Raw genomic sequence first — 26,467 nt, 5'->3', positions numbered from 1 at the left:
GATGCAGATTATTTCATCGCAGTGTAAAAGCTTGCTTTCACAAGTGTTCAGCGGTTTTACTGCTGGATTGTTGGTAAGCTTATATCGCGAGAACTTGTAAATGTGTATATATGCTATTAACAAAATAGAAAAAGAATATTACTAAATCCGAATATTATTTTAAAAAATAGTATAAGAAGTTAGAAAAATTGTATTAAAATGTAGTCTAAGCGAACTTCTTGACTCAGGTGTAACTTCAAATAAATTTATTGCTAACCAACTGAGATAAGATTCGATTGAAAATGCTATAAATTGGTTGAAAATTAATTTTTTTTTTGGGGGGGGGGGAGGTAACTCGCAAAACAAATATGCTGTTGTCGAATGAAAGCTCTTATGAATGTTAGATGTGTTGAAAAGACGAGTACGCAGTAAAAGCGCACATGTTTCCATGAGCGTTCAAAGCGCAGTAGCAGTGATTGGAGTAGCGCGGTGATGAAGCATTTGCTTGTGTATATATAGATGTCCTTCAGTCCGTTGTCTGCCAGAGCAAACTTCCGAAAAGGTAGTGAGGTTTGGTGTCGTTTATTTAATTATAGCAAAGAACTGAAGGGGCTGGCTTCCTAGGGAAAGAAAGGACCGCCTGAAGGACTTTCTAAGAGAAACTGGCTCGTATACACGCTGCACATGAGGAAAAACACGAAAAGGCCCGTGCTGTCACGTGTTTTGCAGGAATTCGAACCCTGAACTCAACTATAAGTATTCAGCAAATTGCCCGCTAGGCCGCTGGTGGGCTCAATAGGTAGTGAGAATGTGAGAGAAGTGGAAGTTGTGCTTTAATTCCCATACTGATCATTAGACTTACAGATTGGATGATAGTGATTACTTACTAACAAAGAATGGGGATTTTGCATTTCTATTAGTCTCGATTTTACTAATATAGAAGTAAACTATTTAATCTAGAAGTGTATAATCATTGAGAAGAAGGGAAAAGTGCTGTTACTTTTCTCAGGTGTTTTGAAGGATTAAGGAGACGGTTTAAAGAAGCCAGACTAACACTACCACATAAATGTCCTAACACTAATTCTAAAATGCGCGGAGCGCCGTGGCAAGGAGCTTGATCTATAAGTAAGGATATTTTTTTTGTAATATTGTCACAATACTCGAACAGCCATAGCATTGTCCAGAACATCCAGATAAATGCCGAGTTCATAGTTTGTGTTGGAGTCTGCACGGCTACATGTATTTTGTTGTTAATAATAATACTAATTTATTCCATTGGTTTTAGACACAAGTATTTTTATATTTAATGCCTTACTTATTACATTTAGTATGTAAAGTATTTTTAATTCGACGATTAATTTCTTTAGTATCAATACTACTAATTTTACTCTAGTAAACGTTGTACGTTTTTTTTAAATTGCATTTCCCTCTCCGGTCATTACACTCAAATTCATTACATAGAAGCCCATTATGAAAAGAGAAAAATATTAATTTTTAATACAGCTTATATAATCCCCGGTTATTGCACCGGATAATTTAAGGTATAAAATTAGTTTTAAAAATTAAATGGTTTTAACTGCAATGTTAATAACAATGGCAGAAAGGGAAAAACACCAATGAAACGTGAGATATGATTAGTAAGAACATTTTTATACGGCACATATTAAAAGGAAATTTATTTCACAATTCCGAAAATTAAAATGCTCATATAAGAGCGCTAAAAGCAAACATATAAAATCGAAATAAACTGATTTTGATAAGACAATTATTTATTGAGCGTAAATTTTCTTAAAGCTTAATTTTTTTTTTGTTCAAATTTTTGTCTTTTTTGCTATTTTAGCAAAAGTCTGCTTCTCCGAGAAGAAAATGTTTGTCTTAATTTAGTTTCCCTGGGAACAAACTTTAAGATTTATTCGAGGCCGGGAAAAGTTTTCCTCAAAGGGGTGGTGTAAATCACCCTTTTCGACATTTCACGATAATCACGCCACTTACTTCAGTAACGGTGGCATTGTTAAAAGACCTGGAGGCCTGCAGGCAATAGAATGGCCCCTTTTATTATTTATTTCTTATTCTCAAAGTAATGGGGAATAATTTCAGGAGTTTGCATGAATTGGGAAGCGTGGCTCCCCCATACGGCGGTCTCTTTAACAATCGATCGGCCTACGGAGGAGAAGCCGCTTCCACCATCTCTCTATTTAGAGCACATCTAGTACTCTCAGAGGGTTGGACGCTTCTTTTCTCCGGAGCACATCCCGTGTTCAGGTATTGCTTCTCATTCTCTTTCAACTTTAAGAAGTTATCCGGGCTTATTGAGATTGGACACGTGGTTCTTCGTTTTGGGATGGGGGTTTAATCTTTCAACGTCCACAACTTCTGTTCAGACAAACTTTCATCCTACACTTGACAACTTTCCGTAATTTTATTTAATTATATATATAAATATATATAGTTTGTTCCTAGAAAATATCAAACATATGGTATGATTTTTATTGTGAAGAGTTACTAGAAAAATTTTTCAGATAAAAAATGCGTGAATTTTTTTCCGTCATTTATTAAACACGGTTACCTTTGTGCCTAACTTTCGAAAGTACATTAGATGCGCCTGCGTAGTGCTTATCTACGGGTAAAATGCTAGGTCATTTCGCAAAAAAAAAATATTGTTAAGCAGAAATGTTTTAGCAGTCTTATTTAATTTTGACTGCAGCGTAAATGGGTATTTTTTCATTTACATAACTTGTTTTAAGTTAGGCCGTTTCAACTGAGAATTTTTTCCGTAAAAATGCTGCGTTAAAATTACTTTAAAATTAGGTTCGACGATCTTATGTTTGAATGTTTGTTCACAAGATTTTACTCGACGTTTGTTTTTCAAGAAATTTATTTCTAACTATTTTTGCTCTTTAAACTATAGGATTGAATGATGTTACAACCCAAATGAAATGCTATGCTTGACGTCAAAATTCGGCTGCTGAAGAAACCAAGTTTTGTCATTGCAATAAATTCTACATTCTGTTAAATACCAAAACTAATTCTGCTTTACGTCCGTAATAATGTAAAAATTACAGAATTAATAATCAGTAAGATTTTGAGTAGAATAAATTTTCGCATCGTGAGGATTTCGAAGTTTTCAGGGAAGGTTTTTTTTTCAAAATTCGTCAACGAAACGTTATTTTTGAAGTTTCGTTTACTGATTTTTCGACTAATGTACTTAATCTGATTTTTTCTGGCTTGCATTTAGCTAATATCGTTATTGAAAATTAACAGCATACAAAATATGACAACTTCGCAATTACAGGGATCGTGTGACTGACAATGTCTCTTAGCAGCTATCATAAAGTGGTCTATTTGCATTTCGTATATTTAGGTATACTATTTACTTTCATGTCTTGGAGATCATCACGACGATTACAACTATCATAAAATCAGAGTCTTATTTTTTCCGAATTGAGTTGTTCTGAATCTGTTGGCAGCGTAGAAGTAAAATCTGAAAGTTGAATCTGACGGCAGCGTAGAAGTGATTTTATATTTATGGGAGTAGAAATTATTTTTACTTACATCAAAAGATTTTATCGCTTTTAGAAAAGTGTTATTAACGCATTTTTTGTTATCTACTTTTCGTATGTTTAGCAGAATTTTATTTATAAAAGCTTATTTAAGGAACGTAAACAGAATAATTATTTCTATACTATCCCCTGTGTATGTCTGAAATAGGTTTCAGGTATCACAAAAGTTTCCTGCATCAGCATGTGAAGAATGAAAATTTTATTGATAAAGGGAATTAAGTATTTACATCTTAATTGGTAATCATGCACCTTATAAATTTAAATTCCAACAATTTATTAAAGTTTATTTATAACAGATATTTTCGCTATTTAGCTCTAGTACTTTTGTAAAAAAATATAAAACATTTAAATTTTAATTGAGTTTTTAATTTACTTAAAATTGAGCTTGAAAGCGAGGAAAATATAGTGAAGTCCTTCAAGTTCAAGCTAAATTTCTATCTACGTGCTTGTTATATAATCACTAATAGAATTTCGGAACATTTGTATATATCAAGCAAAATATACCTATAGTGAATAATTTGAGTGTTCTTTATATTTATAGTTGCTAAAGTATGTTAAGTAATGTCTTATCGTAAAATCTTTTCGGGAAAAGCTTGATTGAAATTAAGCTATTGCCTGCAGGACTGAAAAAAAAAAGCTGTTGTGAAAAATTCTGTAGTTCAGCGCCTTACTCGTGGAGTTAACTTAATCATCTGTGATGATGGTTCATAGGCAGAAAAGGTGGGAAATTTCTCACCGACGAAGATAAAAGCTGTTGAGAAGTGGGAGGAGGGGGAAGCAACTAAAGTGACGAATGAATATGTAAAGTAACCGAAAAGAAAAATTTCTTCTGGGATTCAAAATATGGTGTACAGCTTATTTGATTCTCATACGTTAACGAAATATATAACTTCGATTAATATTGTCAGATTTTAGAAACGCTTGCCACTTTATTACGACATATTTTTACTTCAATGATTTCATTTAGAAACTTGTTTATTATTAATAAACAAGCTTTTCAATTTAAATCAGGATGTAAAATATTAACTTAAAAATATACGAGTATCTACATAACAGGATCTGAGGGAGAATTAACCTAGCACAATACATGAAATGCTTCTTTTCTAGGATCTGGTAGTGTATCTAATTTTGATAAAATTCGATATTATCAAAAACCGATTGGGGGGATCTTTCTTCTGCCTTGCGAATGTATTTCATAATACAATTATCAGAGTGAAATTTATGTCTGCTTTACAACACTCTATGTCAAATGCTGTATTATTAAGCAAAGATCACAGTCTAGTAAAAATGAAATACAGTTAAATTGCTTTTAAAATTTATTTAAACAGCTTGATGGACTAATCATTCTGTCAAAATTGGCATTTTAATACGATAGCTTTTTTGCATTTCTAATAGTATCTGTTCCCTAAGTTAGTTGAGTGCTTGCAGATATAAATTTAAATTTAAAAGGAGTATTAAATATTCCAATTTTTTTAAAACCAAATTAGAAAACTCTTAAACCAAATTAGAAATTTTACCAAATTTTGAGTTAACAGAAGTAGACCTCAATGTAATCAATACTGTTTTCTGTATTTTCTGTTGTTAATTATCAATGTTAAAGTTCTTTATTCGATAGAAAATTCGAGATAAGAGGAAATCTGCGACATCTCGATTCAGGACGTGTCAGAGTTCATATACTAGTATTAAAGACTGCATTATAAATACATTATTTTAGAAGAGATTTATTAAAACAGCGTTGATCAAAGAGAAATAGATTGAGATATTTTCACAAATGAAAATTGGAGCAAAGATATTGTTACTATTTATTTGCTAAAATAATATTTCAATTACAACGAAGAAAGAATTATTAATTTAGTTGTTAACAAAGTAGTTATCTGTAAGTACTTTTATATTGCTATTATCAATAATAATCTTCTTTGAAAGAGCTGTATAAAATGTCTCAGTAAAAGCAAAATTTGATACATGCTCTGAATGTTACATTAGCAAGTAAAAAACTTGTGATACATAAGGCATTACGAAAAGTGACGAAAATATCGAATGATGCTTTAAATAAAAAAGATTATTTTCTCAACATCGTACATGTCTTTAACTAAAGAGTCATAAAATCTATGGCTATTCTAGGTACAAGAGGTATTATTATAACCGACCGAAAAAACAAAAATATTTTTTGCTGCTAATTCAGCTCCAGTGTGTAAGCTTAGAGAACTAGAATTCTTATTTTCTAGAAATCAGAGTTCCTATTTCCTAGAAAAGCTATCCTTTTTTAGCTATCCTTTATTTAGTCGTGAGAGGTAAGATTGCAATTCTCTGTGTATGAAAATAACCGACAGGAATATACATTCAGTTATCAAATGCCAAATATCTGCTCTACTACTCATAAAAACTAAAAACTGTCAAAACCTAGCTAGTGATAGAGAAAGTTTACTGCAAATACAAAAATATGAACAGTAACCAATAATACTGTAAGTAATTTCAAGACGAAGCGGAGCAGAATCATAAATGTCAGACCAAGTTTATTGCTGCCGGAAACTCAATCACGTAGCCTACTAGAACTTTGTCTCCAGTATTGAACATATCAATCACTTCGAGGCAGGTACCTTTTAAGCAAAAATATTAACGCATGCCTTATCATATGAATTAAAGAAATTGATCTGAGAATACAAAGTCATAATAACTGGGCAGTTAGGGCATTTGACAGACTTAAATTTATATGAGCTTAAACTTATTGCATCAATTTTTTCATCTGAAAATATAAATGTGAAAAATGTTTTTCAAAGTATCTTAATCTCTTCCCAATGAAGGTTTACTTCTTATTATGAGGTCGTAAGGTTTATCCTAAGTTTATAACAGTTATTTTTTAAGCTCCTTTCCTATTTCTTTTAGTTTCAACTTACAAATTCCTTACCAGAATGTGCTTTTAGAATCGCGTTAAATGCAAATGAGAAGGAGTAGTATTTAAGGAAGTTCCACTGACTTTGAGAGAGTGAGTGAGTGAGTGAGTGAGCGCCACCAAGGATTGAGAGAGTAGGAGAATCAGAGTTTCTGAGTGGCGTGCGTTTGCCTTTTGGCTACGTCTCTCTAAACTGTTACTACGCTCCGCCGTATTACGGGCCCTTGAGAGCTTCGCTAGCTAATTCGATATTTAGGGGACAACTAGTTAGAATTGTCTTAGCTTTGGATAAATCTCTTTAATTAGTCATTAGTTACGTTTTTTTCTTATATTTTGGGGGTTTAAGGGCCACGTGGAGACTTTGTTGCAAAGTCCTGAACTAAGGACCGCCTGTACACCTTTAGTTTGAGTAATTAACCTTTCTTGAGTTTTACTTTTCTGTTTCTGGCCTTAAGCGATTATTCGCTTAGTAGTTCACTAGGTCCCTCCACACTTAGTTAATAGATAAAAGGGAGGAGTACTACAAGGTGAATATTTTTGTTTCACAGACATTTTAAAATCACCCACGAATGCGAATTAATTATATTTATATAGTTATTTGAGCACGAAAGCGAAATTTATTCGTTTTAGAATTTTATTCGCATTGCATTGAACACATATATGATGTTACTGATATAAATACAGAAAGTAAAGTAGAGTTTAATCTACTTAGCTTTTGAATAGAAGTGAAATCATGAAAATGAAAACCACATTAAATAGTTAAGCAGAATTAATCCTTCAATTGTCGTATTTAAATTCTAATCCCAGTGCATTAAAAATCATAGGTTCTTGTCTGATATTAAAGCCAGAATAACAAAATGAAAATACCCCAGAGGATTCAGAATATATTTTTACTCAATGTTTTGACACGCAGGTGAAGTTATGATGTTGCAGATATTTATCAAAGTTTCAGAAACCATTCATGAAGAGAATGGAAATAATGACTTCAATATTTATATCGTCGCAGCGCACAAACAAACGATATGCAAGTCACTTTCTTATTTTCAAGTATGTTATACAAAATGGAAACATTTATTTACTTACTTATTTTTGTGTGAATAAGTAAAAAGACAAATATTAGATGAAATCTGTTCTGCGTTATCAAGAGAAAGAATTTATTAAGAATTAGTCTATACTTGCAAGATTTAATATTTGTTTAAATATTCAAAAAGAACAGCAAATTGCGGGGCAGGGAGATTCAAGACCTTACAAAAACATTTCTGCAAGAATATTTTCTTGTACAGTATTTATGTCTCCAGATTTAGTTTTTACTTTTCAAACCAACAATAAAATTGTAGTACTAGATAAATATTTTAATTCTGTACTACTAGAAAACTTGAGGTGAAAACTCATGTGTGAGTAGTATCGGTGTTATAAAGGAAACGTAAAGAATTCGAGAAGTGGATAAAAGGTAAAAGAAAGACCAGTGAAAGAGCGAAGCAGTCTCAGCAAAACATTTCTAATAAAGAAACCAACCAAAACTAAACAAAAGCAGAACTAAAGTCTAAAGCAAAGAAAGAGATTTCACTCGAAATGATGTCAACGTTGATGTTTATCTGAAAAGAAATTTTGACGGAGAAATCTTAAATTTAATCTTTTTTTTTCTTCTCCAAACATCTGAAACAGTCGCATAAACTTTTTTACTTTAGTATTAGCTGATGGAAGCACCGAGATGCTCATGATGAAGCAACCGGAAAATGATTACATTTTCCGTTTTCTCCAAGATCTTTTACAACCAATCATTTCAATCCAAAGAAAACAAAAAGGTGGAGAAGGATTCTTGAGTCGATTTCCCTGCAGAATTTATCTAGAACCCTTAGTGAAAGATGTTAACGCAGTTAAAAGAAGAAGGATTTGTGTCCTATAACTTTATTTCCACTAATAGAAGACACTAGCACTAGTTTTAATAGTTGTCCTTAAGCCGCTCAAAAAGACACTAAAGAATTCTTTTTCCAATGTTTTTTAGCAGATTATCCTTTCTGTTGGGTCAAAATAATAACCTTAAGACATTATTATTTTTTTTCTTCCAAAGCTATTTTTTCTCTTTGTTTTGAGGTAATGTCACTAGTCATCAAGCAAGGTTTTAAGAAAATCTTCCCTTTTCGAAACTTTACTTAGTAACATTTCCATCAATGATCCAAATTTCTATATTGCGAACTTAGTGCTCAGGGGTCTGGAGCATAATCACCGATCCCTTGAGTTCGCAGCGTAAATTTAATGAAAATGGTTTGATTTGATTAAATAATTAATACCAGAAATTGTGTAAATACGAAAAGACTTTTGTATTATTTTATCAATGTTTGAAAAAAGGTTTTTAGTATAACAATTATACCTTCGCACAGAAACTGAAGTCTTTTTAATTACACAGCTCTCATTTTTATTAATAAGAATATGCAGCGAAGTTTAATGTTTAACAATGTTAAAATAACTCAAGAGTAAAAAGAAATTAAAAGACAATATAACAAAAACGCAAAAATCGCAAAAAACGCAAAAAACGCAAAAAAGGACGCAAAAAACGCAAAAATGCTAAATTAAAAAAGAAATTAAAAGACGCAGAAATGCTAAATTTCAGTTCAGTTGGTCGCTTAATTGTTTCTAACTCGTCTTCAAAAACTATGAAAGATGCAGTTAAGGATCAAAAATAAAATGTTTTTACATTTCTAATTAAATAAATAAAATGATCCTAAATATTAATAATGAACACAAAGATATTCTGTGGATATGCTTTAAAAATTGCGGTGTTAAAGTCGTACTAAACTCTACAGAAAATCTTGAAATGCTTCTTACTATCTATAGGAAAGTCAGAGGTTCATTATAACAAAGAATAACATAGAACAGTTTTTCTTCATGGAACATCTGCAGAGAAACATCCGCCTTTACTTTAGACGTAGAAAAAATAACCCATGAAATCTGCCAACTAAAACACTGATGAAACGACTAACAGTTTTAGCCTTGCAGTTTTATAGGATAACAAAAATACAAAGCTCATTCAGAAAGTAAGGATGTTTGGGTATTAAAAAAGATTAGCAATTCGTTTTCATTTGTGTTTTATTACAGAAAAATCTATACCCATAAACTACTTTTTGGCATATTCACCATGTGAATTAAGGTATATGTCATAGCTTTGCATTAATCCCAATATACTTACTTCGTATGATTCGGCCGCCTGCTACCTGAACCAATTCTGGACGTTTACCTTAATCACATCATCACTAGAAAAAAGCTGCCCAGCAAGCAGTTTCTTAAGGTAAGAAAACAAACGGAAGTCAGGTGGACATAGGCCCGGACTATATGGAAAGTGACAGTATTGTTTTCAGCCAAATGAATCAAGCAGCGTCGTCGTTACGCGTGTGGTATACGGTCCACGACTTTTGTTCTGTATCTCGCGCAGTAACCTCTTCAGTACCTCACGGTAAGCTGTAGTGTTGATTGTTGTGCCTCTTTCTATCGAGTCCACTAAAATCATTCAGACCTAAAGTATGATTTTTCTTGAAGAAAGTGGTGGCTTTGCTTTCTGAGGTTTCGGGGAATCAAAATGCCACAGTTCCTGTGACTGTCGTTTCTTTTCAGGTGTCTCGTAACAAATCCATGTTCATCGCCAATCCTTTTCAAAAAATCCTTTTCAAAAAATCATTTCCTTCTGTAGAATAACACTGAAAAAACTCCAAGGCTGCTCCCATGCGTTTCTGCTTTTGAATGTCCGTTAGTATTTTCGGTGCCCCTCTTTAACACAGTTTTTTGTAATGCAAATGTTCAGTCACAGTTTCATATCATAAAAATTGTGAAATGATTTGAAAATGCATTGACAAATCAAAAAGCACGAATTTTTTCGTTGATGCAGAGCAACAGTGTTAAATAATAGGCTCATTACAGCGCCCTGAGACCAGCTTTTGTCTATCTAAAAAGGGACATGTTCTGGCCATAGAGTACCCTATTAAATCTTTGGTTGATAAAAGTTTTGATTCCGGTCAGAATTTTGCCCTCTATACCAAGAGAGTAGACTTTTCAATAAGCTTTAAGCGACAGACTCTGTCATAGGCGGATTCAAAGTCCATGAAACTGCCAAGGTGGACTTACGTTTATCTAGGGAATCTTTTACGTTATGGCTAAAGTAGAAAACTTGCTAAGCTGTACAGTTATAAGTTCTAAAACCGACCTGCGCAGGAGAAAATAAATTACTATGCTTCCAAAACCAACTCATTCTTGATATAATCATACGCTCCATGACTTTAGCCAAGATGTAGTTTAAAAAAATAGGTCTTTAAGTGCTAATTTGATCACTAAATATAGGAATAACAGAGTTAACGTGGGTGCACCACGAGGAGAACTGTCACGTTACACCCCGAACCATTGTTACCGAAAAGAAATTGGCACGATTCTGCATATCGTTTAAATTAAATAAAAACTGCAGTAGAACTTTAGTGTTAACAATTAGAAAAAATTTTAAGAATATACGTATCTTCGGAACTAGCCAGAAACCACGTACCAAAAATGTTTTAGAAAGGGAATTATTATAAAAGTGGGAAAGCTTTTACCGCTTTTAGAATAATCATACTCCTGCAGCAGCTACCTCTAGATTGCCTCTTTATCTGCAGAAACTCCACGGTATAATCCCAACTAATTTCTTCAGTAACTCCTAAATTTCATCTTTTTTGAGCTATAGTCTATCTTATAACTTAAAAACAATTATATTCAGTCAATGAAACTTTCATTCAGTATTTAAAATTTCAGGGAACAAATTAGTCAAATTTTACTGTTACACTAGATGAAAGTTAATTTAAAAATCCTGAGATACAGAATAAAAAAATACATTGACAACTGTAGTAGAAAGGGATTTATCTCATTTAATAAAATTGAAATGTCGTTATTTAGTGGCAGAGATTATACTTTAAATGTGGTTAAAAAGGTCCTTCAGCGCTGCAGTGTTGAAATATTAACAAAAGGATGCATGATGATTTTGATGGTCAAATACAAAATGTTTAAATATGCATTTCAATAAAATTTACATATGATACACTGGTGGTATTCCCTCGATTGACTATATTCCTTTGTAGTGATTTCTAATGTTTAGAATTATTACTAAAAAAGCTCACTTCTTAGCATTTTGATATAGTATTGGTTTATGATATGTAAATAGAGAGCACTTTTTGAGAAACAGCATTTGAGAAATATTTTATCACCTCTGTTGTGTAATTTGAAGAAAAAGGCTAGAGGGCGCTGTTGCTCGCTTAGTTGTAGAGAATAAAGTTTGTTCATGTTGAAGGCGGCGGCCTAAGAATACGCTCTGTATATAGTAATTAAAATATTGTTTAAAATGTAAAAGTGTTAAAATTAGTAAACTCACTGAACCACCATCATCTGATTTGGAGATGCACAAAATTATTATATGGTGCATCGGCCGGGAATTAAGGCTTTGTGAAGATTTTAGGTGTTCGATCCAAGTGTTTCGATTTCAATGGATATTTCATACTCGAGGAAAATGGAATTCCAAATAAAGGTAGGGAAATTTTAAATTAATTATTTAGTGATTATTTGTAGTACATTAGTAAGTATTTATTATTGCTGTCGTGGGTGTAATTAAATTAAATAAAATGGAAGAAAAGTTAGATAGATTGAAACGTAAACGTTCCACATTGAGATCGTCTGTTACTAGGTTAATTAAAGTGATTGAAGATAAATTAAAAATTGAAGGGGAGGAAAATTCGATTAAAGAATTACGAGAATTGTTTGAATTATTAACCGAAAAGAAAAATAATTTGAGAACGCTTGATGATGAAATACAAGAGTTAATTGATGTTAACTTAATTGAAGAAGATTATAGTATAAGCGAAGAATACAGTGACAAATGTATAATTGCTTGTAGTCAAATTAAGCAGTTTCTAGGTGCGGTTACCGCAGTACCGCCAGCGAGGAATCCCCAAAGTTCTGATTTAAACCAGTCTAGTGGTAATGGAATTTTGCATGTAAGTTCCAGTTCTAGTGGGAGTAGTACGCTGAAATTACCAAAATTAATGATTGACAAATTTTGGGGAGACCCCAAACAATGGAATGAATTTTGGAATAGTTTCGAAAATTCGATACATAAAAACGAAACGCTTTCAAAAATACAAAAATTTGTATACTTCAAAACATTCTTAACGGGACAAGCTTCGAATGTTGTGTCAGGCTTTGAGTTAACAGAAAGTAATTATGATAGTTGTGTAGCATTACTAAAGGACAGATATGGTCGAAAAGACCTGATCATTAATTCATTCATGAATAAAATTCTCAATTTAGAAGCCGTTAAAAATTCTGCTAACGTAAAGGCTTTACGTAAATTATATGACGAATTAGAAGTTTCGATTCGTAATTTGGAAACTTTAGAAGTAACTTCTGGTTCATATGGACATTTATTAATTCCAATATTATTAAAATTAATTCCGGACGATTTAGTTTTGGAATTTAATCGGCAAAGACGATCGAAAGATAAAGTTGAAGTTTCGGAATTAACACAATTTATTAAAACGGAAATAGAATGCAGGGAAGCTTCAAATCTAGTATTAAGCGAAAGGAAAAATCCTGTGCCTCCGCGAGTCGATCAATCAAAATATGAAACTAGAAAATATGTAAAAAATACACCCACGGCTGCATTTCATACTGCAGTTAACCGAAAATGCATCTTTTGTGATAATTTGCACGAGTCATTTAAATGCGAAGTGAGTGTTTCTGATAAATTAAAGAAACTAAGATCCGAAAACCGCTGCTTTTCTTGTTTTAAAAAATTCCATACTTCAGAAAGGTGCAGAAATAAAACTAAATGTAATAAATGTGGCGGTATGTATCACAATGAATCGATTTGTACTAATAAATCCCTTGTAAACAAAAAGTTGGAACAAGGTTATTCCAAAAATGAAACTGAATCTCTGACTTTGAATTCTGAGGAAAGAAATAAAGCTCAAAACTTAAAATTGATTGCTTCTGTTCCTCAAGGTGATAATAATAATGACTGTAATGCCAGGGAAATATTATTACAAACTTGTACAGTTTATGCTTGTTCTAAGTATAAATCAAAATTAACTAGATTAATTCTTGATCAAGGCAGTCACAGATCCTTTATAACGAAAAAATTGGCCGACCATTTAAAACTTACTCCAATCCGTTATGAAAGACTTTCTGTTTATTCATTTGGTGCGACGAAGGCAATGAATCCTTCCTATCCGGTCGTTGAAATCGAAATTCAGAATTGGAAAGAAAATAATAAAATAAAAATTGAATGTTTGATCTCGGATGTTATTTCCTCGGCGTCTATCAGTGTGCCTAGTAAACAAATTGCAGACTTCATGGAGCATATGGGGTTGCAGATCGCCGATTGCGCAAGAAAAAATAACATAGATGTTGAGATATTAATTGGAGGGGATGAATTCTGGAATGTAGTTTATTCTGAAAGAATTAAAATATCTGAAGGGTTGTACGCAGTCAGTTCTGTGTTTGGTTGGGTTGCCGCAGGAATCGAGAAAAATAAAACAAACAAAAATTGTTCTGAAAATTTAGCGGTAATGACAAACACTGTTGTGTTGAAAGATTTAAAAGGTTTTTGGGAATTAGAACATATGGGAATTAATGATTCTGATGATTATTCCGATATTGACTGCAAAATAGACCAGTTTGAAAGAAATGTGCAGTTTAAAAACGGAAGATATGAGGCAAATTTAATCTGGAAATACAGTCCGAATAATCTAGGAAATAATTTTGAGGTAGCTAAGAAACGATTCGCAAACCTTCACAATAAACTAAGCAAAACTCCGGAGATTTTTCGGGAATATAAAAATATAATTGAGAACCAGATATTAGAAGGAATTGTGGAGGAATTTCCGAATAATGATACAAATTTGGGATATTTTATGCCTCACCGAGCAGTGATACGACCTAGTGAAACTACTAAGGTAAGAATTGTGTACGATGCTAGCTCAAGGACAGAGGACACGAATTCGTTAAATGACTGCCTTGAATCGGGACCTAATCTAAATCCAAATATACTAGACATTATGTTAAATTTTCGTAAGTTTAAGATAGCGTTTTGTGGAGACGTTGAAAAAGCCTTTTTGATGATAGGAATTGCTGAAGGTGATAGAAAATTTCTAAAATTTCTTTGGTTTAATGAAAATAATGACTCCTTTAAGATTATGCAAATGTGTCGCGTAGCTTTCGGTTTGACTATATCTCCTTTCATTTTGGCCGCCACTATAAAATATCACATTCGAAAATATAAAGATAAAATGCCGGACAGTTTCCAAATGTTAAATTCTTCTGTCTATGTCGATGACCTATATTTTGGAGCAGGAACGGTTGAAGATGCATATCGGTTATCTGTAGATGCGGTTAATATATTTAAGGATGCTGGGATGAATTTCAGAAAATTAAGAACTAATTCTAAAGCATTAAACGATTTATGGGTCTCAGATGGGATTAAGGAATCAGACAACAAATTAACTAGTGAATCGAATTTCTTAGGCATGATTTGGAATTCCATTGAAGACAATATAAAGTTAAATTTAAAAAATTTAATTGACTTTTCTACTGGAAACGATTTTGCTACAAAAAGGAAACTTTTGCAAAGCATCGCCCAAATATACGATCCATTTGGATTTATTGCACCCTTTGTTATTCGGGCAAAAATTATTATGCAAGAAATCTGGTGTTCCGGTTCTGACTGGGATGAGGTTCTTCCTGCAGAGATTAAGGACAAATTCAACATTTGGCGGGAGGAACTTAATGATTTAACTGAGATATCGATACAGAGAAATTTCTTTGATGACGATCCAATGAATATAAGCCTTCACCTATTTTCGGACGCTAGTCCTAAAGCATATGGGGCCATCGCATATTTCAGATATTGTAGGAGTGATTCTAAAATTAAAACTTCCTTTATCATGTCGAAATGCAAAGTTGCACCTTTAAGAGCAATCACGCTTCCTCGTTTAGAGTTAATGGCAGCACTCGTGGCTGCTCGAATGTATAAATATTTGAAAAAATTGTTTGGTGATTTAATTGAGGATGTTTATTTTTGGAGTGATTCCGAAATCGCCATTACTTGGATTAAAGGTTCGCCAAATAATTGGAAACCATTTATCGCCAATCGTGTTACAGAAATACAGAGTATATGCAACAAAAAATTGTGGAACCATTGCGAAGGGAAACAAAATCCTTCCGATTTACTAACTCGAGGAATTAGTGCTCAGTCACTAATTAAGAATGATTTGTGGTGGCATGGGCCACACTGGTTACGTTTTCCTATTGAAAACTTTCCAAAACAAAAGAAATTAAAACCAAATTCAGAATCGTTGGAGTTAAGAAAAAGCATTATTTTGACTGCACCTGTAATTAACAATGAATCCCCAATTTTGCATATAGAAAAATTCAGTTCTTTAGGAAAATTACTTCGAATTACTGCCTATGTATTTAGATTTATTGGGAGGCTTCGGAAAAGGTCTACAGAGAATGGACCTTTAAGTGCTTTTGAGATTAAAGCAGCTGAACATTATTGGGTAAAAATTACGCAACGAGAATCGTATCAAGCGGAAATAATTAAGTTATCAGATAAAAAAACAATTCTCGATTCTTCCATCTACTCCCTTAATCCAAGGCTTGATGAGGAGGGAATTCTTCGGTTGAAAGGTCGCATTCAATTTGCAGACTGTCACGAGAATTTAAAACATCCTATTCTATTACCCTCAAAATGCAAGTTTACCGAGTTGATCATCATGGACTCGCATGAAAGGGTATTCCATGCTGGAGTTAATTCGACACTAACTCAGATCAGAGACAAATATTGGATCATTAAGGGTGTAAGGATCTTAAGTTTTACTAACGTTTATTTTATTTTAAATCTTTACTATCACTTCTTATTTTCTACTTCCGGCCAGAATTATAAGCGTGAAGGAGTTTATGCAAAGTTGTCTGGCGAACGCCAAGTATTTAAGTGTGGCCTTTTTGCCAAGCAGAAGAGAGGAAGCCGTGAGTTCGAAGCAGGCCGCTTACCTTAGAAGTTACGCAGTTGCTACTTTGCCTTCCAGGCCAGAGGTTTTAATCCTCTTGATAAATTAAACGTATTGTAGTGTTCACAGTCTCTGTGCTACATACGCTTTCTGTTATTATAAGGCCAATCTTATTCTAAAGTTAAATTAGAGTTTAGTTTTATTTTGATATCTTTTAAGTTAGACCCCGAGTGGAGGGTCATTGTATTCCGAAGTACGGAAGTCATTGTATATAAAGAAAAAAATAAAGGGTTTTGTATACCCTTCGTCTGTATCCTGTCTACTTACTACAATTAGTGAACATAGCTTTAGTAAGCTCTCTGTTCTAGTCAGGTCATTGTATGTTTCCGAAGAAGGTTAGAAGAAACATTGAACCTGATAGTGGCGCCCGACGAAGAATAACCATGGCCGAGTTTCAAGAAGAACCTGTGCTGCCTGCAGAAACAGCTCAGAATCCAGAAATGCCAGCTGCCGCCCTGGAAGGATTTGGGTATATTGTCCAGACCATGCGCGCTTCGATGAAACCAGAAGCAACGTTTAATGGAAACTCACAAGTAACCAGTTTTTTGGAAAAATTGGATGACCACTTCATGCTCTACCCCGTGCACGAGTTTCAAAAAGTTACCTTAGCTACCAGCGCTTTGAGGGGCCAAGCGCTTAACTGGTTCAAATGTATCGGCAGAAGTCTCTTGGGTCAAGCAGGAAGTCCCACCTATACCTACGAAAATTTCAAGACTGCCCTACTAAAAGCCTTCCCTGTTGTAAGGGATCGTGCGAAATTAGAAACAGAACTTTTCAGTATATATCAACAAAGAATGGAAAACATCTCGAGTTTTATTTTAAGAAAAATTCACGTTTTCAAGCTCTTGTATGGAAACCGTCCGGATCCTGAAATAATTCAAGTGATTTTGCCGAGGTTACTACCCCAAGTGCAAGACTTTATTGAATTGAGAAATCCGACTACACTGGAAAAATTATTTGAGCTAGCAATCCAGTTTGAAAATAGAAGAACGGCGGACGTCGAAAGAAGACGCCAATATCAACAGCGAAACCAATTTGGTACGCCAAGACTACAGCAAACTCAAGCACATGGCTACGGAGAAAAAGCGAATCAGTGGGCAAGGAAACCCGAGCATTCAAAAACAGCCGGCGAACGTCGACAGTTCAATAGCAACCCAGGAAAAAAGTCTCAAGGCCAGTGGAGAAAGAAGGAAAGCACCGAAAGGAAAAATAATTTAAACTAAAACGGATTTCTGCTGACGAGAGGGTGCGGAAATCCGAAGGCCACGAAAACCCCTCTTCCTACAAGTTAAATACAGTAATGGTGAAAAATTTAACTCTTCCGAAGATTGAAGTCTTGGTAAATAATATCCCGGCCACCGCACTCCTGGATACCGGCGCGCAGTGTTCCTGTGTGGCAGAAGTCTTTTTTAGAAAGTATTTTCGCAAATACCGCATATATAATGCGGATAATACAACAGTATTAGCGGCGCAAGGGGAACAATGTAAGTGCGTAGGTAAAGTACCTTTGTACATCCGTATCAAGGACGAACAAGTAAAGGTGATGTTTTTTATAGTAAAGAATTTGCAAGCACACTTAATACTAGGAATAGACTTTCTTTCAGACGCACAAGCTACACTGGATTTTAATGAAGCGTCTCTTAAGCTGACGATGAAACCAGTGCGTGTAGAAAAGGTTGAACCGCCAAGGTTAAATCTCGACCACCTGCCTAATGACGAGCAAGATAGAATCCGACAAGTGGTAAGTGAATTTGCTTCCTTATTTAGTGATATTCCAGGATTTACCCAGGTTACTAACCATAGTATTGACACCGGAGATGCATTGCCTGTTCGTCAAAAACCATACCGGTATGATAAGAATAAGGAAAAAATTATAGAATGGCATATTACCGATATGCTACGTAAAAAGATCGTAACGCCTATCTCAAGTAGTTATGCTAGTCCGGTGGTTTTATGTAAGAAAAATAATGATTATCCTTTGGAGCATCCAAAAAGGTAGAGATTCGCTATTGATTACCGTAAATTAAATTCCATAACGAAATATCCGGTATATCCGTTACCGATTATAGAAGAAATTTTAAGGAACATAAAATCAACCAAATTTATGACAACTTTAGACTTAACGAATGGTTATTTTCAAATAGGGATCAGGCCTGAGGACGTGCCTAAGACTGCTTTTATAACCAAGTCTGGCACTTATGCATTTTTGCGAATGCCGTTTGGCCTTTCAGGCGCCCCAGCAACATTTCAGCGATGCATGGACATTGTGTTAAGACCTGTTCTCGGAAAGTCCACATTTATCTATTTAGACGATATCATTATTACTAGTGATAATCTAGACCAACATGTACAGGATTTAAGACAGGTGTTTTCTTTATTAAATGAGGCCGGTCTAAAAGTTAATGTCGAAAAATGCAAATTTGCAGCCCCTGAATTAAAATATTTAGGTTACAAAATATCGCAAAAAGGGATCGAGACAGATGAATCAAAAATAATCGCTGTACAAAAGTATCCGACTCCAAACACGGCAAAGAAGCTCTCTTCTTTTCTAGGACTTTGTTCATATTATAGGTCCTTTATAAAAGATTTTGCGGCTATCGCTGAGCCATTGTTAAAATTAAAAAGGAAAAAGGCAAGATTCTCGTGGACGGCCGAAGCCAATAGTGCTTTCGAAAAATTAAAACAAGCATTAACGCAAGCCCCTGTGTTGAAATTTCCTGAAAAGGATGAAAATTTAGAAATTTCAGCGGATGCTTCGGATTATGCGGTAGGAGCGGTACTTTCGCAAAATCAGCAGCCAGTAGCATTTTTTAGCCGAACTTTAAATCAAACACAAAGAAACTATTCCGCGACCGAGAGAGAGGCACTTGCAGTTCTGTTAGCAGTGCAAAAGTTCCGAGTCTATTTTGGAAAGGCGCCGATAACAGTATATTCTGATCATGCGGAGGTAACTAGATTGTACTCTGGAAAAAATTTATCCCCAAGGTTAATAAGATGGGCACTCAAGCTGCAAGAATATAATCTGGTAATCAAGCATACCCCCGGAAAGGAAAATATCGTAGCAGATGCCCTGTCACGAATTAAATTAGACGAACAGGGTAATACCGTAAAAGTTGCAATGCTGACAGCGTGTACAATAAATTCCCGAGAAACTGTAATAACCGAACTGGGTAAGGATCCTGAGTTTGGAAGTATTTATGAGTATTTGAAGGATCCTGAAAATTTTAGCCACCAAGATATTGTGGCGATAAGAAATAGGGCGGCCCATTACGAACTAATAGATGGTCTATTATTTTATACAAAAACTACGAATTCCAACAACGAATTTAGACCTGTTATCCCAGCTAGTCTTAGATTAAATATCCTGCAAGAGCTCCATGACAGCCCTTTAGCTTCTCATGCTGGTATTCGAAAAACTACTCAACGCGTACGCGAGGCAGTCTACTTTCCTGAACTGCAAAAGTTAACAAGGGCGTATGTCCAGTCCTGCCCAACATGTCAAGCCGTTAATTATATTAATTTCCGCCCGGCCGGGTTTCTAAATAGTATTAAATCCGAATTTCCAAATGAAATAATCGGCATCGATTTATTGGGCCCTTTCCCAAAAAGTCAGTTAAACAAAAGTCGCTATCTCCTTGTTATAGTTGATCATTTTAGTAAATGGACCGAAATTGTTCCCTTAAAACGAGCCTCCGCGAAATTAGTTACCGATTCTATTTTAAATAAATATATTTTAAAATACGGGGCGCCCCTAAAAGTTATATCGGATAATGGTCCTCAATTTGTAAGTAATATATTTGAAGACATGTGCCAAAAACTGGGCATACGTCATTTAAAAATGGTCCCGTATCGGCCGCAATCAAATATAGCGGAACGGGTCAACAGAAATATAGTGAAAATTATCCGTAGTTATGTTAAAAATTTTCATAAAAGCTGGGATAACTATGTCAATGAATTTGCTTTCGCCCTTAGGACCGCAAAACATGATACAACGGGCAAAACTCCTGCTGAGTTATTTCTAGGCAAAAAGGTTATAACACCGTTAGATAAACTATTTTATGTGCAACAAAGAGCCCCAGAATTTAAAATGGGTGATATAGAAAAACTAATAAAAGAAGCAAAAAAGAATACGGAAGTAGCACAAAGAAAACAAAAATTGTATTATGACTTGAAACGACGGGGAGTAACTTATAAAGTAGGGGATGAAGTACTAAAAATTAAGCATTCACTTTCTTCAGCACCAGAAGATAAAACTGCCAAATTTTTTCCACGCTTTGAAGGACCATATGTTATAGAAAAAATAACTCACGCTGTTGTAGTGTTAAAGGCAAGAAATGGTGAAACCTGTTCCGCAAACATTGACCAGATAAAACCATTCTATGACCGTAATAAAATGCAAATCTTTTCAGATCTTTTGCAGGATCCGGTACGGCAGACACCGCAGGTACAAGTTCCAGAGGTGGGAAAACGACAAGTACAAGGGCAAGCCAATGAGAGACAGAAGCAAGTGAAAAGAAAATTGCCCCGCGGAAAAATTGAAGGTACAAAGAAAAAGAAGCCGTTCCACCGTCCAAAAAACAGAGTTCACGAACACCCCCAGAATGAAGAAGGGAGAAGGACGACGTATGTGGAAAAGACCGGGAGAAAGGACGGCAACTATAACCCGGCTGTGAAACGGAAGATTGACTCATCCGACAGAACTCTCCGCAGCAAAAGTCGCCGAACTGCGGAAGGGCCATCAGCGGCGGAGGAAAAAGTACAAGAAAAATTTGAACGGCCAACAACGAGGTCCAAGCAGGATCACGACAGAAGTTTCCCGGTTCCACCAAGACCAGCTGCCTTCAAACGGCCAAGACCACAAGCAGAGGACAGAAGGAAGATGTTCAAGGGTGGCCGTAGTGGTGAAAAACGGAAGCTTCCAGAGGAAAGCACTGAAGGGCGAGCCCGTACAAGAAGGAGGATCAACCAAGCTACGGTCTGCAGCACCTTTAAAGACTGGGCCCAGAAAAGGATGTCTGAATATTACAAAGATAAGTAAAATTTTATGTTACTTTACAAACTGAAGTTAATCTTTCATTCTTACTGCAAGTGGCAGATTTCAAGAAGTTTTACCTCATGCGAGGTCTACCTTTATCGCCAAAAGGGCGAGAAATGAGTTGTGACCGATTTTCTTATTATGTTTTTCAATTACTCGCGCGTAAAACTAAAGTTGATGTATAATAGCGTTGTATAAAGACTTAAATATTGTAAAAAGTTATTGTATAAATTTTATTTAAAACATTCTAACAAGAAAGAAGTTTTAGTCTGAAAGACTTTTTGAAATGTAGTATTATTTCAATGTAGAAAGAATTGGCATTTGCTTTGAAAAGAATAGAAGTTAACAATGTACTACTAATGTATGTTTTCAAATGTGTAAAATTAACGGCATCTTGATATGTTCTTGTATACATGTGAACTGTTATTTTGAATGTTTAGAAATAACGTGATATGGTAAAAGTGAAAGTAATGTTAAAAAATTTGTTATTCGTGTGACTGTAAAGATTAAATCATGGTGAATATGTGTTAAAGGTTGAATGATGTAGTTAGGCTCTCTGACGCTACACTTTAGAGTTAGCCACTTTCAGAATAGTACCTCAGGGTCTAGAGTTGAAATTAGGGTGTGTTAAGAGGTCTCGTATGTTGAATTTTAACACGTTAGTGTTTTGATTGTAGGAGGAAGTGTTGAACACATAGACAGAAACACATTCGTGTTTGGTGTTTTTACAACACATGTCAGAGAGCACGGGGAGAGATAATTAAAATAGTCATGAATGAAATAAGAATGTTAAGAAAAGTATATTCTATATGTTATTTTCAATGTCATTCTGTAACATTTCATTAAACTAGTTTTCCTTCCAGATCTCTGGGAGGAACCAGAATTGAATAAAGCTCCTGTTTTGATGCAGTACAGATGAAAAAGAAAAAAGATTGTTGTATATTCCGGGAGCTGCTATTGTAACAAATTTCTTTCTTTTAAAATTTTCTAGTTTCTAGCTAAGTTATGATTGTTAAAGGTTGGCCTCGCGTTAGTTTCTAGAGCTAAAAGTTTTCAACAAGGTCGTTTTAGACCTCAGTTTCAAACTAATTAACTCTGGCGGGAAGTATGTAAGGATCTTAAGTTTTACTAACGTTTATTTTATTTTAAATCTTTACTATCACTTCTTATTTTCTACTTCCGGCCAGAATTATAAGCGTGAAGGAGTTTATGCAAAGTTGTCTGGCGAACGCCAAGTATTTAAGTGTGGCCTTTTTGCCAAGCAGAAGAGAGGAAGCCGTGAGTTCGAAGCAGGCCGCTTACCTTAGAAGTTACGCAGTTGCTACTTTGCCTTCCAGGCCAGAGGTTTTAATCCTCTTGATAAATTAAACGTATTGTAGTGTTCACAGTCTCTGTGCTACATACGCTTCCTGTTATTATAAGGCCAATCTTATTCTAAAGTTAAATTAGAGTTTAGTTTTATTTTGATATCTTTTAAGTTAGACCCCGAGTGGAGGGTCATTGTATTCCGAAGTACGGAAGTCATTGTATATAAAGAAAAAAATAAAGGGTTTTGTATACCCTTCGTCTGTATCCTGTCTACTTACTACAATTAGTGAACATAGCTTTAGTAAGCTCTCTGTTCTAGTCAGGTCATTGTATGTTTCCGAAGAAGGTTAGAAGAAACATTGAACCTGATAAGGGAAGACAGCGTGTTAAGTCTATCATCAGCAAATGTGTGATATGCAAACGATATAGTGCTCGTCCTGGGGTACAGGATATCGCTCCACTTCCTCCAGACAGAATCCAAGAGTCGCCTCCATTTGCTGTGACCGGGTTGGACTTCGCCGGTCCATTTTTTACGAAAGACAGGCAAGGTAAAGTTTACATGCTGTTGTTAACGTGTGCGTCACTCGTGCCTTACATATAGAGATAGTAACTGATCTCAGCACTGAAAGTTTTTTGCTAGCTTTCCGAAGATTTTTAGCTCGCCGAGGACTGTGTACCACCGTGTACTCCGATAATGCCAAGACTTTTAAAAGAGCTGATAAAGAACTAAAACATATTTTTAAAACTTTGAGTGACTCATCTGTGAAAGAATTATTTTCTGCTAGAGGCATAAATTGGAAATTTATTATTGAGAGGGGTCCATGGTGGGGAGGGTTTTGGGAGCGTATGGTACGAACCATAAAATCCAGCTTGCGAAAAATTATTGGTCGATCATCCCTTACTGTGAAAGAGCTTGAAACAGTGCTCATTGAAATTGAGGCAATGATTAATTGTAGACAAATTACCTACGTGTTTACAGATCCCAATGAACTTTCTCCACTAACACCCTCTCATTTTCTGGTTGGTAGACGATTGCTATCTCTGCCTGCTAATAAAATAACATCAAATAATTTGACTGGGTCAAGAAATTCAATTATTAAACGATATAAATACCATCAAGATATTTTAAATCATTTTTGGAAGCGTTGGAGATCAGAGTATCTTTTTAATCTCAGATCTGCCAATATTTGTCCTCCACACTCTAACGCATCTCAGTTTAAAATCAACGATATTGTCTTGATTCATGACGACAAACATCCCAGAAATCTTTGGACAATAGGTAAAATTTTGGAATTAATGCCAGGCAGAGATGGTAAAATAAGATCTTGCATAATTAAAACACCTACTGGTACCTTAAAAAGGCCTATACAATTGTTATATAATATGGAACTTAACTAATGTTTGTATTTTGTATTTTTAGGTTTGATTCTCCTGACCTTGCTGATAGGTACAATTTAATGTTTTGTAAAATTTTTTGTGCTTATAATTATGTATGCATGTTTGTTATATTTAACCATTTCACCAGGATTTATTGTCGAAATATTAATTGAATATTCTAGAATATATTATTGAAAGATGAACTCTCCACCGAGTTCAGGTGGGGAGTGTTGTGTAATTTGAAGAAAAAGGCTGGAGGGCGCTGTTGCTCGCTTAGTTGTAGAGAATAAAGTTTGTTCATGTTGAAGGCGGCGGCCTAAGAATACGCTCTGTATATAGTAATTAAAATATTGTTTAAAATGTAAAAGTGTTAAAATTAGTAAACTCACTGAACCACCATCATCTGATTTGGAGATGCACAAAATTATTATAACCTCTCAATAGCAAAGTATGGGTTGTTTTTAACTGTTGCACATTTTAAGTTCAAAAGCATGGGTCATTTTCAGCGAAATTAAATATGCACATTATGTTTATTTATTTTTGCAATTGCATAGAACCAAGTGTTAAAAAAAGCAGACTGAAGCGGTTTAAATTGTGAATTGATAGGGACTGTTACCTATTTGAATATCTGCTCAAAAGCGTGGATTGTTAATCGTCGTTTTTTAAGTAATTATATAGAAGTATTTAGGTATGTAAGTGACTTCCATAGTGCTATACACTTATATAAAAGATTAAAAATTCTCTGAGAAACGTTACTGTGAGCAATAATCATAGAGCACTTTATTAAGATTTCCCTATCTTTTGCTTTCATTAACCGCAATATAGGAATCTTTCATCTGGATAATTATTAATCCAGAAATATTTCAAGATAATGACACTATTAAAGTTTTCAGGGACAATCGAAATATTTTCCAAGCCCTAACGTCTGATAAAAGTAGAAATGTATGATAGTATCTTTGAGGTGTAGTATTAGTATCTTTGAAGTTCATAATATTTACGCATCGATGCAAGGATAAAACTGATGTGAAATTATTCTCGGTACTTGGTTACTCTGACATTCGGGGTAATGAACTGATTGAACCGTTTGCAAAATCTGCAGCTCTTCTGAATGATATTTTTATTTCCTCTCGCTTTTCAGAAAGAATCATAAGAAAATTGGTTGTGAAAGTATTCAAAAAAAAAAAAAAAAAAAAAAATTGCAAGCAGAATGGGAGAATGGAGATACAGGAAGGAAAGTGTACAACTCGTTAACCCAAGACACGGAATCTCGCTTTTGGCCAGAATTTTATTTGACTCAGACTATCACAAGACACGGAAACATTTTAGAATATGTAAATCTTTTCTTTAAAGTGCATTATATTTTAAATGTGGAAAAGTAAATGAAGAAGCAGATATTAATCATTACATTTGAGAACGTCCAATCACATTGGCACTTAGATGATAAAGTAAAATCTCTTCTAATAATAGTAATGTTTTACAGAACGTGTTTTATAAAATTTTGTTTGTTTACGTTATGCAATTATTTGTAATTTTATATTTTGCTATTTTATTATGCCAATGTAATTATGTTCCCAATATCAAATTTTGTGTTACTTTTCTTGGGCAAATGAAGTTTAGATTTTAGCAGGACAGATCTCAAGTTTTCTTGACACCAAATACAGTTAAAACAATTAAACATTTTTTTTTGCAATTAAAATTACTGCTTCTACGAAAAAACGAGCGATTCGGCCAGCGGGCAAGAAGGCAGATCTTTCGGTGCACAAAACTGAAAATTTACTTTTGGTCTCACTCGGCAAAAATACACTGAAGGCGTAGAAACTGAATTTGATGTGGACGCTATGCGGAGTCAACATATGAGGTAATTTAATAATTAAATTATAATTCCAGAATGGATTAAGCGTAATTTAATTCGAAATAATAAAAGAAGACATTGCTTTGTTGTTGCAGAGCTTAGTTTCTCTAGATTGGCAACAAATCCACTATTCTTCTAAGTTTCAAATGTAAACAAATATGACTGCTATGGTAAAAAAATTAGGCTTAGTCGCACTTAAATAACTTTTAAATTGTTGATAATTCTACAACTATAACATGCAGGTTAACTAAAGGCATAAAAACCTTAACCGAAAGATAAGGCCAACATTATTCAATCATTTTAAAGCAAAAAATGCACAATTTACAAACATATAAGAATAAAGAAACTGAGCTTGAGCCGAGTAACAGAGTGGATATATATATATATATATTT

General features: G+C 34.4%; 1 protein-coding gene across 3 annotated transcripts in view; it reads left to right on the top strand.

Moving 5' to 3' along the window:
• Nucleotides 1–2,137: 2,137 nt before the first annotated feature.
• Nucleotides 2,138–26,467, top strand: part of LOC118194993 (uncharacterized) — a 510,033-nt gene continuing 485,703 nt past the window's right edge. For all 3 annotated transcript variants that reach the window (XM_085809750.1, XM_085809751.1, XM_085809749.1), the window contains exon 1: nucleotides 2,138–2,241. The gene's annotated coding sequence lies outside the window, so the exon portion shown is untranslated. The remainder of the gene's footprint in view (nucleotides 2,242–26,467) is intronic.

This window comes from Stegodyphus dumicola, chromosome X2 (assembly GCF_044657685.1).
Source record: "Stegodyphus dumicola isolate Sdum_Otavi_A_Nest chromosome X2, ASM4465768v1".
NCBI lineage: Eukaryota > Metazoa > Arthropoda > Arachnida > Araneae > Eresidae > Stegodyphus > Stegodyphus dumicola.
This window is presented reverse-complemented; position numbering and strand designations above follow the sequence as displayed.